The following is a 15,704-nucleotide window of genomic DNA, read 5'->3' as shown; positions in this document are numbered from 1 at the left end:
AATAAGTGCGATTAAAATGCGTTAAAATGTTTAACGCGTTATTTTTTGTGTAATTAATTAATCTTAATTAACGCGTTAAAGTCCCGGCCCTAATATATATATATATATATATATATATATATATATATATATATATATATAAGCACACACATGAAAACCAACCTGATCTCACAGAAATGCGTGAAATGAACACGACCTCTTAACCACGAATTACGTGGTGGTGGCACGGATTGTGTTGAAATTGCGTGTCGGCAGCACGGAAACAAGACCCATACAAAGTCAATGAGGCTATTTTGTCGTGTGGGTGACACGGATTCCCTGGTTTAATAACGTCACACAGTGGGCGGCGGTAAAAGCTATTACGTTGGTCCTTAACTTAATATAAGCAGTGCTATTACGTTGGTCCTGAACATAAAATAAATATAGCCAATTTATTGCAGTGCTATTACGTTTGTCCTGAACATAATACATTCAAAGCATAGATTAAATCGTACTATACCATACGATTTTGCAGAAACGCTCGGGAATTCAGGTGCTGTAAATCCGGTGGACAGGACTCATCTCGTTATAGATCAAGATAATTTATAAAGATCTTTAAGGGTCGGAATATCAGATAGTTGACATAGTTCATATTTTTAATTAAAAAAGTAAAAACGAAATAAGAGGAATAGCATACATTATTGTTGTTGCGGTGTGTCACGTGACAATCATGACCCGTCGCCATGGACACAAGGGGTCGGATATTTAAAGTTAAATATTTTTAACTTCCGCGTGAAATGGTTAGTTTTAAAAATATATATATTCTAAGTAAACAACAACAGCCCAAGTTTAGTAAACATTTTTTTATTGAAACTATAAATAAATATTCTGCATCCATTAGGTGTGCCACTGTGGGTGGCTCCCGCACACCCGTGGCTACGCCCCTTCCGTGACCCAAATCTCGTTCGCACATCATCGCGATGTTTATCATCAATTTACAAACCTCGCCAGTCGCCACATCTTTGTGAGTATACCATTACATTTCTGTTTGTTCGATATTAAATTCAGTATGTGTTTTTTATTAATCCAGATTGGCTTCTAAATGTTGTCTGAATTGTATTGATCATCTATATTACATTCTTTTTGTTCACAATAAGTTCAACACAACACATAATCAAGTAGTGGGTGATTAGAGCGTGATTAAAAGTCACGTTATGTTACTTACCATTAACGTAACGTGACAGACCCTCGATCATTGTATTATATTCATATTTTTGGAATTAACTACCAATGTACTTCTACTGTGGTATTTTGTGTTTATAGTACACAAATCGTACCATGTTTCTACCGCAGTTAGTTTACTTCTACTGTGGTGTTTTGTAGTACAGTAACAGTACCCTGCTGAAAAAAACAGCATCAAACCACCATGGGAATTATGCTGGTCTATGCTGGTGGTCACTAGCAAATCAGCACCAAAACACAACATATTCTGGTCTTGTTGGTATGCTGTTTTTTTCAGCAGGGTAAACCTTATGCTTTTACCACAGTAGTTCAGCCTTTTTATACATAGTAAATAACAGTAACAACAACATCAAATGTATTAAAAGAATGGTGTACAATTCAGAAATCTTTAGACATTCAGATCCTTCTTTTTTGGTCAGTTTTATTCTGTTGCCGTTTTATTTATCTTATTATATAGTCTTATTATAGTGGGCAGATCTTGGGGTTTGTTGTAAATAGTTATACACATACAATGTTTAGTAAATAAAGAATAAAAAATCCAAAATTTGTAATTCACAATTTTTTTTGTCTTGCAGTTTCTTCACATACATCTCATACTCCTCCATCTACACTCTTCACAACATTTAAACCAACGGCTCTTTTAACAGCCATCACTTGCAAAAGCTCTCCTAAAGCAGCTGATGGCGATTTACTTCTAATCACAGAACCGGCTTTACTGATGAAACACGCATGAGAATCGCAGACGATTTTTTTGCACAGTGAGTGAGTGAGTTGGAGAGTTAGTGAGGGACACACACACACACACACACACACACACACACACACACACATACACACTCTCTCTCTCTCTCTGTTTGTCCCTCTTTCAATTTGTTTTGCCTATTTCTATTTGCATTCTTCATTCTTTCAATATGGCATCTTCAGGTTTCGACCAGTTATGTCAGGAAGCTGCAACTATTTCAAAGCATCTTGAAATGAAAGCTGACAATGCTGAACTTGAAGCAGCTACCAGAGAGGCTGAAGAAATTCTACAAATGTTCAATCCTCCACTGGTAAAGTTAAATACATTTCAGTTTTCTTCTTCATTTGGTTAATTTTTTATTTACACTTAAGTTGCTTTAATAAATGTATATTTTTATCTGTTCATAGATTTCCAAGTCCTTACTTTCAGTCACTGTTAGCATTTTATTTTAACATGTTTATTTTTTTCAGCTGAAAAAGAAGACCAAACAAGCGATTTCCTGGACTCGACAGACACAGTGAACTTTGCACTGCATTTCAAAGGTAATATTGGTTATATAAGATATCCGTATATCCACAGAAATGGACTCAGGTCCGTAATAGTGCCAATGTACATAATATAGTTTTATAAAATTGATTGATTGTTGTCTTTTGTTACATCTGTAGCCAGCTTCTCAGCCGCAACACCGAGAACCAGAGTTGAGGTCAATGTACTGCTGAGAAAAGTGCAAGATCTGTTTAACCAAAAATATAGTAAGCATATGTTCAAACACTTTTTAAGTCTTGATAACCTAATATACCTTCATGTTTTCATGGCATTATTATCAAATCAATAACTTATTTGTGTCCATCAACCATGAGATTATGACACATTACCGACTGTTTACAGCCTGTACACTGGATATTAACAGGATGGGAGAGTCACAATTGTCCAACTGTGTTACAATGTGTAACATGTACATGCATGTGTTTGCCCGTGTCTTTCAGAGGATGCCAGAGGTACTGGAAGGCTCCCCTGGTAAATCAAGGCATGACAGTTAAAGTTGCAGGACTGCCCAACAGCCTCAAAAAACCATCCTATTATGGAAGGAAGCAGTTGGAGGCCATTTTGCAAGCTGCTGAGGAGATTTCATTTGAAATCAGTAAGTGAGATTAACAGTGGTTTTGTTTCTCCAGCTCAGTTTCGGCAGATCATTTGGCTCTTTGCAAAGTGGGAAAAATAAGTTAACTAAACAATAATACGGGCCTACATTTGAGTCTTTGTATAGTGCAGCAGTGGTTGGGTTAATTTTTGACCCATAACGAGTAAATATTGGATAGGTCAAATGCTGGATTGTTGTTTTGCAACCATGGGGTAATAAAAACCCAGGAGTTGGGTTAAAACAACCCAGCATTGGGCCAATGTTAACCCAGTGGTGTTCTGTCCAATATTTACACAACATGCATAAAAAAAGAACCCAGACATTTTTATAGTGTGGGCCACTATATTTCTCCATGTCCCCTCACCCCAACCAGTCGAGGCAAATGGCTGCCCATTCTGAACAATGGTTCTGCTCGAGGTTGCTGCATATTAAAAGGAAGTTGCCACTCCACTCTCAGAAAAAAAAGGTATAAAAGTTGTACCTTTTTGTCACTGGTACACTACCTTTTAAAAAGGTGCTAAAATGTACCATTTAGGTACAGATATGTACCTATGAGGTACAAGCATGTAGCTTGGCGGTATCAATGTATACCTTTTATGTACAAAAGTGTACTTTTTGAAAAGGTACTGCCCCAATGTCAACTTTTGTATCTTCATGTACCTTTTTCTGAGAGTTTGTAGCCTAATAATATAAAGAGTACAGTTTGTGCTAGACCTACTCTGTTTGAAAAGTGCTGTGAGGTAACTTTGTTATGAATTGGCACTTTAAAAATTAAATGTAATTCAATTGAAACAGATTACGGTTATAGATTCTGTATGTGTCTATGACAGTTTGTAAGGGATGTAACACTATTTCTCAGTTGCAGTTTCCTCATTACAGTGGACACATTTTCTAAAAAGGCCCCTCTCCAGAATATCCTATAGCTGTTTAGTTGAATTTGACGAGTGATTGTGATGGCCCTTGGCAACAGTTGAATTTTATCTATAAAATAATATTTCTTCATTAATACTGCTGTGTGATGCAGAAAGACCAGTTATTTGTTATGCTTCTAAGTGTTTCTTTTTTCCCTATACATGAATTAGATGCAGCACAATGCAACTCCACTGACAAAGCAGAAGGAATGTTAGAGGCGATGGACGCAGAAGGTACGCTGAGTTGTTTTTATTTTATCTTTAAATAAATATATAACATTAAACTTAAGAAGCATAGTTTACTAGATATGTAATTTTGGTCATTACACTGTACATTTCACCGCTGTATACATTATTAAAACAATAATCAAATCAAAAGATGAAATCTGTGTGTGATCGTTTAATATCTTCAAATCAACAGACACAGCAGATGTTGCCCAGAAATTTTAGAGGGCATGTGTGAAAATGGTATTTCTTTTCATTGTAATACATTTTGAATGGTATTGCTTAAGTTCAAGCTTAATTAAAACTACTCTTCTGAAAAGTCTGCCATTGACATTGGACACAAAGAGAAAAGCTCACTTGTATGGAAATTACAATTTATATATACAATATTTCTTCAGGTGACATTTAACATCTTTTATAGACCATTTTGCAAGATGTAAACAACACTGGTCCAGAAGCACTTCCTGTATCAGTTTCTTAACACAACATAAACGTTGGGATAAAATACAACCAAAAGGACATATAAAACTTATCTTAAAAAACTTTTTGATTGTTTTCTTTATGTGTGAAATAAAGAAAACAGTCACAAACTGAAACAGGAAGTGTTTCTGGACCACTGTTGTTTACATCTTGCAAAATGGTCTATATGTTTGGTATTCTGATATTTTACACTTTGAATTGGCTGTTGATATTAAGATGCAAACCATGAATGGTACTGTATCTGTATTTAACCTACAATTTACTAATTAACTATTGACAGTATAAATGTTGACACATTGCATTATGAATTAGATTCAAACGTTGTATTAAGAAAGTTGTTATTATGTTTTATGTTCTACAGAGCTGGAAGAACAGTCCTCAGAAACAGCCACCGCTGTAGCTATCGTGATGACTGCAGATTAAGGTATCTTTTCAAATTGTGCTGATTTTTATGTCCCATTGAGAATAATAAGCTCTTCCTCAAAGTAGACTAGGCCAAGTAGACCTGGTTTGGTAGCTTCAACAGATTACAATACTTTAACAAGAACAGATATTGGAATAGAACCAGAGACCAATCCACTACACAGTGACACATTGTGACAAATCAGCCTCCAATTCTTTCATTTAGGATCTAACAGCATTAAACTAGATTCACTTTGTAAGTCTTTCAAGGTGCAGTTTCCAGGCAGAACGTGCAGAATACATTAACAGAGTTCTGTACATACATCTTTGACCTAATGTATAAAAACATCTTAAAGGGTGTTGTCCAGGACATTGTCTTAAATTACAAACAGAGCACACCAAAAATTGCTTTTAAAATGATGTTCCTGTGTACAAGCCTATGAATGGCTAGAACAGGCCAACCAGTGGCGGCTCGTGACTGCACTTCCGAGGATGCGCTAATTCATAATAAGTGTTCGGATTGTCACGTGTGTGGTTACCTTTTCCAAAATATGTGTCATGCGTGTGGAGAGATCCTGTGTGCATCACGTGTTTTGTCAAAATATGTGCCTGCTGGAGACGCGTCAAAACCGTTTATGATAAAAGAGACACTCGCGTTCCCTAAATACACGCAAGACACTCCCTTAACAGTAAACTCTGATTACGCATGAGATTGTGCTAATATCTGGCACACGCGAGCGTCTCCGTTCCAGTTCAAGGCAGCAGGCACTTATTTTGGTATGACACGTGATGCACACACGATCTCTCAAAGCGCAGAACACATATTTTGAAATGACGAACCACACACATGACAAGCTACGTGCATGTTATGACGAACTTCGCATCGTGAGCTTCAAAAAAAAGAAGTCACCAGCCGCCACTGAGGCCAACCTACGACTGTATGAGTTATGGCATTACAGTTAGTAATGCTAAAGCTGAAGAATAAAGTGGTGGTGAGATTTTTTAAAATTGAGTTACACTTCTGAATCATGTTTGATTTACATACATTTCTGAAATGGAAAACCCAAAGTTTTCCTTGTTTCTGCTTTCTGAAATTTGCCTCAGGAATTCTTCTTTGTTGACCTGTTTGTATCTTATGATTGAGTGTCAGCAATACCCACATTTTAATTTGACAATAGTTACAAATGGATAAACTGCCTTTGAAATGTTACTTAAAATATGCTCATGAGTATTAATTTCAACTAACTGGCTTGACTTAAATATATTTGTTTTGATAGATGGAGGCCATTTGTGCTGTGTCTGCCGCTTCCTTTTCGATGACAGGAAGAAGAATGCTTCAGAGAAGTGGTGTTTATGGTCACAGTGCACAGTGTGCCAATCATGGTCACACACTGCATGTCAAGACACCATGCAAACAGCCTGTAGCGCTGCATCAGTGATAGGAAATATGCTAGTTACACAAGATGTTTTATGTTTTAACTTTGAGTTGTTTTTATTTTGTTCATGACCCCATCCCTACAAACACACACACATATTTTTTTTATTTTTATGTATTAGGTGCAATTTAATTTTTTTCATGCAAATGTATTGTAATGATTACACTTATAAGAATAAAACAGATTTTTAATTCACTCTAATTTTTATTTATTGTTGTCATTTGTTGGCACCATAAGTGTGGTCCCTTTACCTGGGACATATGGGGACCAATTAATATCTATTGTACTGAATTTAGGCCACAGGTTGTAAATGATAAGTAGCCTATTGTTTCATCTTTTATCAATGGTTCGGTATGGTTGGGTGTTGGCAAGGACCTCACCATACTTTTCAATACAGTGAGTCAAAGATCGATTTCATGTTATGGTTAAATACTTTACATAACTTTTACAACTTTTTCGCAGTCTTGTTGTCACTGAGAGGTATTTGGCAAATTTGATATCGAAAAGTGGGTTTATGTCAGAGCAGTAGTGATACCTGTGGATACTTTGATATACAACTGAACAGTACAATTTAAATATAATGGTTGCTATGAACGATGATGAGGATGATGATGTTATGTGTATCTGCTTTATCAAAGTGATTTTCCTCCATCATACAGATGAAGTTGAAGCAAATCTCTATTAACACATTTAATGTTATTAAAAGAACCATCATGACAGAAATATATATTTATAAATGAATTTGGAAATAATACAAAAAAAAATAAAAAATGAGACCAGAAACACATCATGAGTTAAAAAACTGGCTATGCTCAGTTGTAAGGACTTTTTAAATGATTAAGTAATTTCACATTATGTGTCATTTTGTGTTTTAAATTAAAGTGACAACACAAGTAACAAAATTTGGTGTTCCAATAATAAAACTGATTGTGTTGTTTTAACACATCTGTTTTTAAAGTGTATTTATTACTGTACAGTATGCTGTAGCATTCATTAAGAAAGTTTTAAATAATATAAACTGTATACTACACTTTACTATAGTATGGGTATTTACTATAAATTACTTTAGTACTTTTTATGTGGGCAGAATTTTTATGACTGGACTGACACCTGATCCACATACATTCACGATATAGTTTGCATACTGCTCAGGCCTGTCTTTCTGCTTACAAAGAAGGAACATGAAACAATACATAGGCTTCCTATACTGTATTTGGCACACATAGCTAAAATGTTTCTCAGTGACAGTGACAGGTTTGGAAGGAGGGGAATGGTACTCTAATGGATAAACTAAATAGGCCTGTTTGCCATTTTTAGTTGAGTTCAAAAGAAAACATTTAAACAAAATAAATAGGCTACAAAAGGTGCAAGAGAGCATACATTATGTACATTATGTAGCAAACATTGTGTATAATGTTTGCTAATCTGGGTTTTGACAACCAATAGGCCTAATAATCATCTACTAGCCTACAATCGTAGATGACTACCCATCAGACTATGTTCTTATTTATTAATGGTACCTGAATGTTTTTAATTTAATTATAGCAGCATTAACATAAATAGATAAGCCTATGCATAAAAGCCCAAACAGAAATGCACAGTTTGTGTGTGTGGCCAACACCAGGTATTCATCAAGGTATGGGGTCTGTTTACACAGCCAGAAACAAACAAACAGCTTTATTTTATCTAAATCTAACCTTATTGAGCTCTCAAAGTCTCTGAAACTACACCTGAGATGGCTTGTGTACTTGAAATGAGAACATGAAAAGTTTGTTGTAGAGCTAAGCCTAATACATCGTTAGAAAGGTCTTGACCTGCAGAATAAGATATGTCAGTATAAAGAATCTACATGGCTCCTGCTTTGAAATACGGACCTTTGAAACATCACTTTGGTGCATTTTTGAAGGCTTATAATAAGGCAACAAAAGGGGCTATAGACATGGGACAAACTCTTAATGAGAGATCTTGGCCTCAGTTATAATGTCAATGTAGTCAACAACTTGGGACACTGTTAAATATGGTTAAAATTAATTTAAACCTATTTAACAATTAAATATTTAAAAATCTGATTGTATAAGTGTGTTAACAATACCCCTAAACACCTTACTGTACTCTCAACTCACTATTTACAACCTCCAATTATAAGAAAAACACAAATGTTTAAAAAAAACTACAATTCCCTCCATGTGTGTAATGCAGCTTGATACAAATTAGCATTAAAATTGTAGTTTTTCTAGTTTGCAAAGTAGGGCTGTAAAAACATATATCTACTGAATATATAAACACCTAGTTCAGACAAACTATTAATTATGCTGCATCTAGATGATCTACGTTAAGAAAATGTAAAAAAAGTTTTTTTTTTTTTAGATATTTTAGCAGAAACAGTGTTTTTTTGCTAGATGGGATACAGCTACGCAATTTAGGGTTATGTTTGGGGTAGAATTCGGATGGAAACAGCGGATCTGTCTAGATGTGATGCAACTTGTCTTAAATCGCGTGAAATGTTTGGTTTGGGGTTAGGTTTTGGGGATAGGATTTGGATAATAACAGCGCTCATCCGCGAGATTTTGCTGTTGCTGTATCCCTTCTAGCCACAACGCCGAAACAGCAGAACACGCAAACCCCGCCTTCAACACAATGCATTTCCGTAGCCTTCTGCTACCAAAAAACGAATTTCTCAAAATCGAGAATGAGAAATTGTTGAAAATTATCATATTGTTGAGTTATCAAATTTTGTTTTCTGTAGGAAAATGTTAAATGTCATTTAAAAAGAAAACACGTCATGCAGGCTACGTTTCAGTGATAGCAGCCTCATAGCAACCACCATAGCAACGAACTATATAATACTAAAGGTAATATAATGGGAAGAAAAAAGTATTAATCCACATCAACTTAGTTCGGGAGAATTTTAAGACAATATAATGGTTATGTAAGAACCTACTGTATGTGGCAGTCTTGTGGATTATGACTGTAAAATCATTGTATAAGTCATTTATTAAGTTCATCACTATTCATTGACCTCTAAAGTGTGCTGTGACAATAGCTGAAATCATGACTATAACTCATTGTGGAAAACATTTTATTTTTTTTACAAACTTTTACAGTATTTGTTTCAAAGGATTCAAGATTCAATACTTTGTCATTTTAACTTAGCTCACAAAAACAAAACACCTTACACACATTGACCACATTTTTACATTACAGTAAATAAGTAACATCACAATGGTAAACACACAATTTTGTCCTCACACAGACTAGTGTGAATATGTGTGCTTAAAAACAGTACCTACGCTTTAAAATAAATCAGACCTAGTAAAACATCATGTTTGCACAAGTAAGGCGAACATTATATTACACCACCATAAAGGTTTCTATGATATGCTGCAACATATACTATACATTTTACATCTTTCTTTTTACAGAATACAATATCAGACTAGAAATTAACAAAAAATCTGTAGTGCTAGTTATCATATTTATCCACATTTTCATCATTATCACTCTTATCATTGTATACCAGTGTCTGTATGCTTGGCATGGGGAGGGCCTGACACAAGTGGGGGTTGTCTGCAGGAACAATGTCCGATAGATGTGGGTGAAACATCACAATGGCTTGATGTAGTTTTCTTTCCAGCTGTTGGAGGTGTTGAATGAGAGCAGCTTTTGCACCAGGCTGCTCAGTGTCTTTGATGTTAGAGCCCAAATGTTAGAGGCCTGCTGCTGATGGGGTGTTCAGTTAGGGGCCAGTCACACCAAAAGCGCTTTAAACGCTTGCAAAAAAAGAGCAGTGCGACGTGGCTTTTCATATTGCTAAGCAACCACCGAGTCAGCTGTCTTGTCAATCAAATATTGAAGCGTGAGCGCTCTTTTGCTGTTAACCGTCATATTAGCAGAAACTTTAAAAAGAGGGCGCTTGCTCTGACCTTGTTTGAGGGTGAGAGGTGCACAAACACGCAGGAGAGAGTGAGCCAGTGGAGTCCGGTTTTTCAAAGCAACTGTAAACTTCACTCACCACAACGTAAGGCCCGGCTCTCCCCTCATTTGATTGGACAATGGAAAGACCCGAATGACGTCGGGCTCTTCTCCGCTCTCAGCGCTCCTTCAAAAACGCGTGCGCGGCAGGCGGCAAAAAAACGCGAGGCGCTCGGCGCACATAAACAGCGCGTAAACGCGCCCTGCCTATAGAATATCATTCAAAAAAGGCGCCTGCAACTGCCATAAACGCTTTTGGTGTGACTGGCCCCTTAGACCACTTGGCCACTTTTCCTCAGCTGCCCGAGTCTTCATATGTAAGGCATCAATCCCTCGCCTTTTTAGACTCCTCGAAACATCATCTTCTTCAATCTAGAAGACAAAAGAAAACAAAATGCTATGTTATGTTACCAGGTGGTTTCTAATATGATTTGCAGGTAGTTCGTTTGTCAGATGGTTACTAGAGTGACTGCTGTGTGGTTACTAGGGTTAAGTAACTATACTTACAGTGTCATTAAAGCAGAAGTAGACATGCCAAGAGGGATCACATGATTCCTGAAAATCAATTGGCTACCTGCTTGGAGAGTCTAATGGCAATGGCCTGCCCATCTGAAGCAAAGCTAGGAAACACACATGCAAAATGTATTAATTTTCATTATAGTCCTTTTTAAGTTCAAACCTATAATGTCATATTGTATCTACTTATCCACTTTTAGCACTATACCTGGATATATTCTTCTCAGGTGGAGGACGACTGCTCTCTCCCTTGATTCAGTTCTAGCCTTACAGTTGGACTCTGAGCTCACGGTCCACATCTTTAAGGGTAGACTGGAAGTTTGAATCAGACTCTTGCCATCTTCTCCCAATACGGTATTTTTCCTCAATGTTCAGCAGAGTCCTCAATTCTACAATGGTTAGCAAATAATTTGTATTAAACGTTATGTACACACTTGATCAGAGAACAGTAACAGACAGATTACTGTTTCACCCTTTTTGTGTGACTCACGAGTCCCATATCTACACATTACAAAAAGTACAGCACAAAAGTTAAGTAGCTAGCAAGCAGAAAGCATTACCGTGGTACACCCAACCAAACATATGTTACAAGTAAGGCCTTGGTGGTAATAGATTACTAATTACACCACATGAAAATTTGCAATAATACTGCAATACTTTAATTTATAACCACCGGTGACAGTTTCCTTCAAAACTATGCCATTACTATAATCACACGTTGAAGCACATCAGCAACACCGTTTTTCAATATTTTACTACAGAGCTATTCAGATCTTACCCTGGAGGGCCAGAGTACTGCATAGTTAAGCTCCAACCCTGATCAAACACACCTGAGCAAGCTAATCAAGGGTTTCATGATCACTAGAAAATCACAGGTAGTTAATGGTACATGAACTCTGTAGTGCTCCAGGCCTCCAGGGTAAGATTTGAATAGCCCTGTTTTACTATGTTCTTACCACAACTTAGACGAATTATACATACCTCTTTTTTCAATGCGTGCACTTTTAGTCTTTGTACAGCGCCTTGTGAATGTATTAGCGTTTAGCCTAGCCCCATTCATCCATATGGCTCCAAACAGGGATGAATTTAGAAGCCACCAAACACTTCCATGTATTTACAGTGGTGTCCAAGTATGGTGGCACAAAATAAAACTTTTGTTTGGAGCCATAGAAATGAATGGGGCTAGGCTAAATGCCAACACATTCACGGAGTGCTTAACAAAGACTAAAAGTGCATGCATTGAATAAAGATAGGTATGTATTAATTCATCTAAGTTGAGCTAAGAACATAGTAAAATATTGAAAAACGGTGGTGTTTTCCTTTAAAGACGTCTGTAATTACCAAAGTCTTACATAAAAACATTAAACTCTTACTTGAACTTGTAGAACTGAATCAGTCTGATGATGTAGTCCCTTTTCCATCTACAGACAGTGTCTGAAGAAAAGACGACATTACTACCACTCTAATAAAGTCAGTAATTTCATGTTACTTCTTAACATGATTATATTTTATTACTGTACACGGAAGGGTAAGTATTACATTTGCAATATTCTTTGTTAATAGTATTCATGACATTCTTACAGTATTTAAGACTTTAACTTCAGTTCCTTACTTATTGATTTCTGTTGGGCTAGCTTTTTTCCATCTCTCCATGTCTCCTTCAGAAATCAACACTATACAACAACAATAACAGAAAACAAGACACACATCAATCCTAAATACTCTAGTGCAAAATGCACTTATAAATGGAATGTAATATTCTCCCATCTACAACTAATTATTACCTGCTTCTTATGTGCATTGTTTACCTGGTGCCTCTCTGATGAGATATCTTCTTGAGCAATATTTTCTCTGCTTTGTCTACTCTTTGCAGGAGCTGCACCTCTGAAAAGACAGTTTAATCTACTTATAGTATGCTTACCATTTTTTGTGTGATCGACTTCACTCCAGAAAATATAAAAATGTATAAACAGTGAACCACCAGCACAGAATTTTGAAAGGTTATACAGCAGTAGACACACCTAGGTCAGTTGATTTCCTCCGTCAAGGCGGACATCAGTCAGTAGGTCAAGGCGATGAGATGGAGTCATCTCCTTTGTGACTCTGGCAAATCTTTGGAGGAAAGACCACAGCCTTTTCATTCCTTCCCCGTCTGTGAGCCCAAACCCATCAAGCCATCTGGTACTGTACTTGATCTATGATTAAAGCAAAGTGGTAAAATATCACATAATGTACACAAAGCATGACCCTACTGCTTATAGTGATCTTATGGTATTTTATCTTCTAATTTGTAAAAATAGCAAAGCTGTTCTTTTTATTACTTTATATTAATGTTATTATTATACAAATTAGGTAATATGCATAAAAAGAAACAAAGGAAACCAATTTGGTTATAACAATCCTCTGCTTATAGTGATTAGTTTGACCCAGACAGATTTGACATAAACAGTTTCCACTGGATTGTCTTACACATTGCATCTGAAACAAGTTTAGACAAACGTCAGGTTGGAAAAATGTTAGATTAAAGATTATTTTAGGCATTTCTGGCTAATTTCAGCTTTGCAGTGCATAGACAGGACAAATTGAGGCCAAACAGGGAGTGAATGATGTGTGTTATATATCCTGATATCCCTATAAAGTCAATTAATTACCTGGCGGGGCAATTTGTGTCCATAAACATGAAATGCTGGTACGGCCAAGGCAATGTTGTGTGATATGCCCTCCCCTGATTTCTGATTAAACATAGTATGACATAAATAAGTTAAAGGTTTTTTCTTAAAAACAATAATTCAGTTTTACACAAAAAAAGGGTACTTACCTGCAAATGTGAGGCAACAACACAGGCAATGTAACAGACTACTCGCAGGTGTATGTTCTTTTTCTCACATCTTTGAAGTAGTGCATCAATGACATACAGGGGATAGGCTAATCTATTTCAACACAAAAATGTGAATGACAAAACATAACTGTGGAAATGCATCATCACAGTCTGTGAAAAAAGACCATTATAATACAAAGAACTTTTCAATTGGTAAATGCATGTGTACAAATAAATACCTCTTGATGGTCGATGGTCGACTTACGGTCGAATGGAACGCACCTTGAGTGAGTTGGAGAGTGAGTGAGTGAGTGAGTAGGAGAGCTTTTGCAAGTGATGGCTGTTAAAAGAGCCGTTGGTTTAAATGTTGTGAAGAGTGTAGATGGAGGAGTATGAGATGTATGTGAAGAAACTGCAAGACAAAAAAAATTGTGAATTACAAATTTTGGATTTTTTTTTATTCTTTATTTACTAAACATTGTATGTGTATAACTATTTACAACAAACCCCAAGATCCGCCCACTATCATAAGACTATATAATAAGATAAATAAATAAATAAAACGGCCATAGAATAAAACTGACCAAAAAAAAGAAGGATCTGAATGTCTAAAGATTTCTGAATTGTACATCAAATGTATTAAAAGCATGGTGTTGTTGTTACTGTTTTTTACTATGTATAAAAATGCTGAGCTACTGTGGTAAAAGCATAAGGTTTACTGTTACTGTACTACAAAATACCACAGTAGAAGTAGACTAACTGCGGTAAAAACATGGTACGATTTGTGTACTATAAACACAAAATACCACAGTAGAAGTACATTGGTAGTTAATTCCAAAAATATGAATATAATACAATGATCGAGGGTCTGTCACGTTACGTTAATGGTGAGTAACATAACGTGACTTTTAATCACGCTCTAATCACCCACTACTTGATTATGTGTTGTGTTGAACTTATTGTGAACAAAAAGAATGTAATATAGATGATCAATACAATTCAGACAACATTTAGAAGCCGATCTGGATTAATAAAAAACACATAATGAATTTAATATCGAACAAACAGAAATTTAATGGTATACTCACAAAGATGTGGCGACTGGCGAGGTTTGTAAATTGACGATAAACATCGCGATGATGTGCGAACGAGATTTGGGTCACGGAAGGGGCGTAGCCACGGGTGTGCGGGAGCCACCCACAGTGGCACACCTAATGGATGCAGAATATTTATTTATAGTTTCAATAAAAAAAATGTTTACTAAACTTGGGCTGTTGTTGTTTACTTAGAATATATATATATTTAAAATTAACCATTTCACGCGGAAGTTAAAAATATTTAACTTTAAATATCCGACCCCTTGTGTCCATGGCGACGGGTCATGATTGTCACGTGACACACCGCAACAACAATAATGTATGATATTCCTCTTATTTCGTTTTTACTTTTTTAATTAAAAATATGAACTACGTCAACTATCTGATATTCCGACCCTTAAAGATCTTTATAAATTATCTTGATCTATAACGAGATGAGTCCTGTCCACCGGATTTACAGCACCTGAATTCCCGAGCGTTTCTGCAAAATCGTATGGTATAGTACGATTTAATCTATGCTTTGAATGTATTATGCTCATGACAAACGTAATAGCGCTGCAATAAATTGGCTATATTTATTTTATGTTCAGGACCAACGTATAGCACTGCTTATATTAAGTTAAATACCAACGTAATAGCTTTTACCGCCGCCCACTGTGTGACGTTATTAAACCAGGGAATCCGTGTCACCCACACGACAAAATAGCCTCATTGACTTTGTATGGGTCTTGTTTCCGTGCTGC

At 36.2% G+C, this 15,704-nt stretch overlaps 2 long non-coding RNA genes across 4 annotated transcripts; both read right to left on the bottom strand.

Annotated features, from left to right (window-relative positions):
• Nucleotides 1-9,673: 9,673 nt before the first annotated feature.
• LOC135743113 (uncharacterized) lies at nt 9,674-12,512 on the bottom strand. Its single transcript, XR_010530481.2, has 4 exons — nt 12,420-12,512; nt 11,255-11,435; nt 11,038-11,150; nt 9,674-10,902 (listed from the first exon to the last, which is right to left on the bottom strand). It is a non-coding gene; the product is annotated as an uncharacterized lncRNA (long non-coding RNA).
• Nucleotides 12,513-12,666: 154 nt separating this feature from the next.
• LOC135743078 (uncharacterized) lies at nt 12,667-15,029 on the bottom strand. 3 transcript variants are annotated; one of them, XR_010530476.1, is made up of 7 exons: nt 14,953-15,029; nt 14,104-14,276; nt 13,865-13,976; nt 13,698-13,778; nt 13,068-13,241; nt 12,831-12,930; nt 12,667-12,719 (listed from the first exon to the last, which is right to left on the bottom strand). It is a non-coding gene; the product is annotated as an uncharacterized lncRNA (long non-coding RNA). The 3 variants fall into 3 exon arrangements; XR_010530474.2 differs by having other exon boundaries at nt 14,104-15,023; XR_010530475.2 differs by having other exon boundaries at nt 12,855-12,930; nt 14,104-15,023.
• Nucleotides 15,030-15,704: the final 675 nt, after the last annotated feature.

Source organism: Paramisgurnus dabryanus, chromosome 1, assembly GCF_030506205.2.
Source record: "Paramisgurnus dabryanus chromosome 1, PD_genome_1.1, whole genome shotgun sequence".
Taxonomy (NCBI): Eukaryota; Metazoa; Chordata; class Actinopteri; order Cypriniformes; family Cobitidae; genus Paramisgurnus; species Paramisgurnus dabryanus.
Note: the sequence above shows the minus strand (reverse complement) of the source record. Positions and strands in the feature narration are given on the sequence as shown.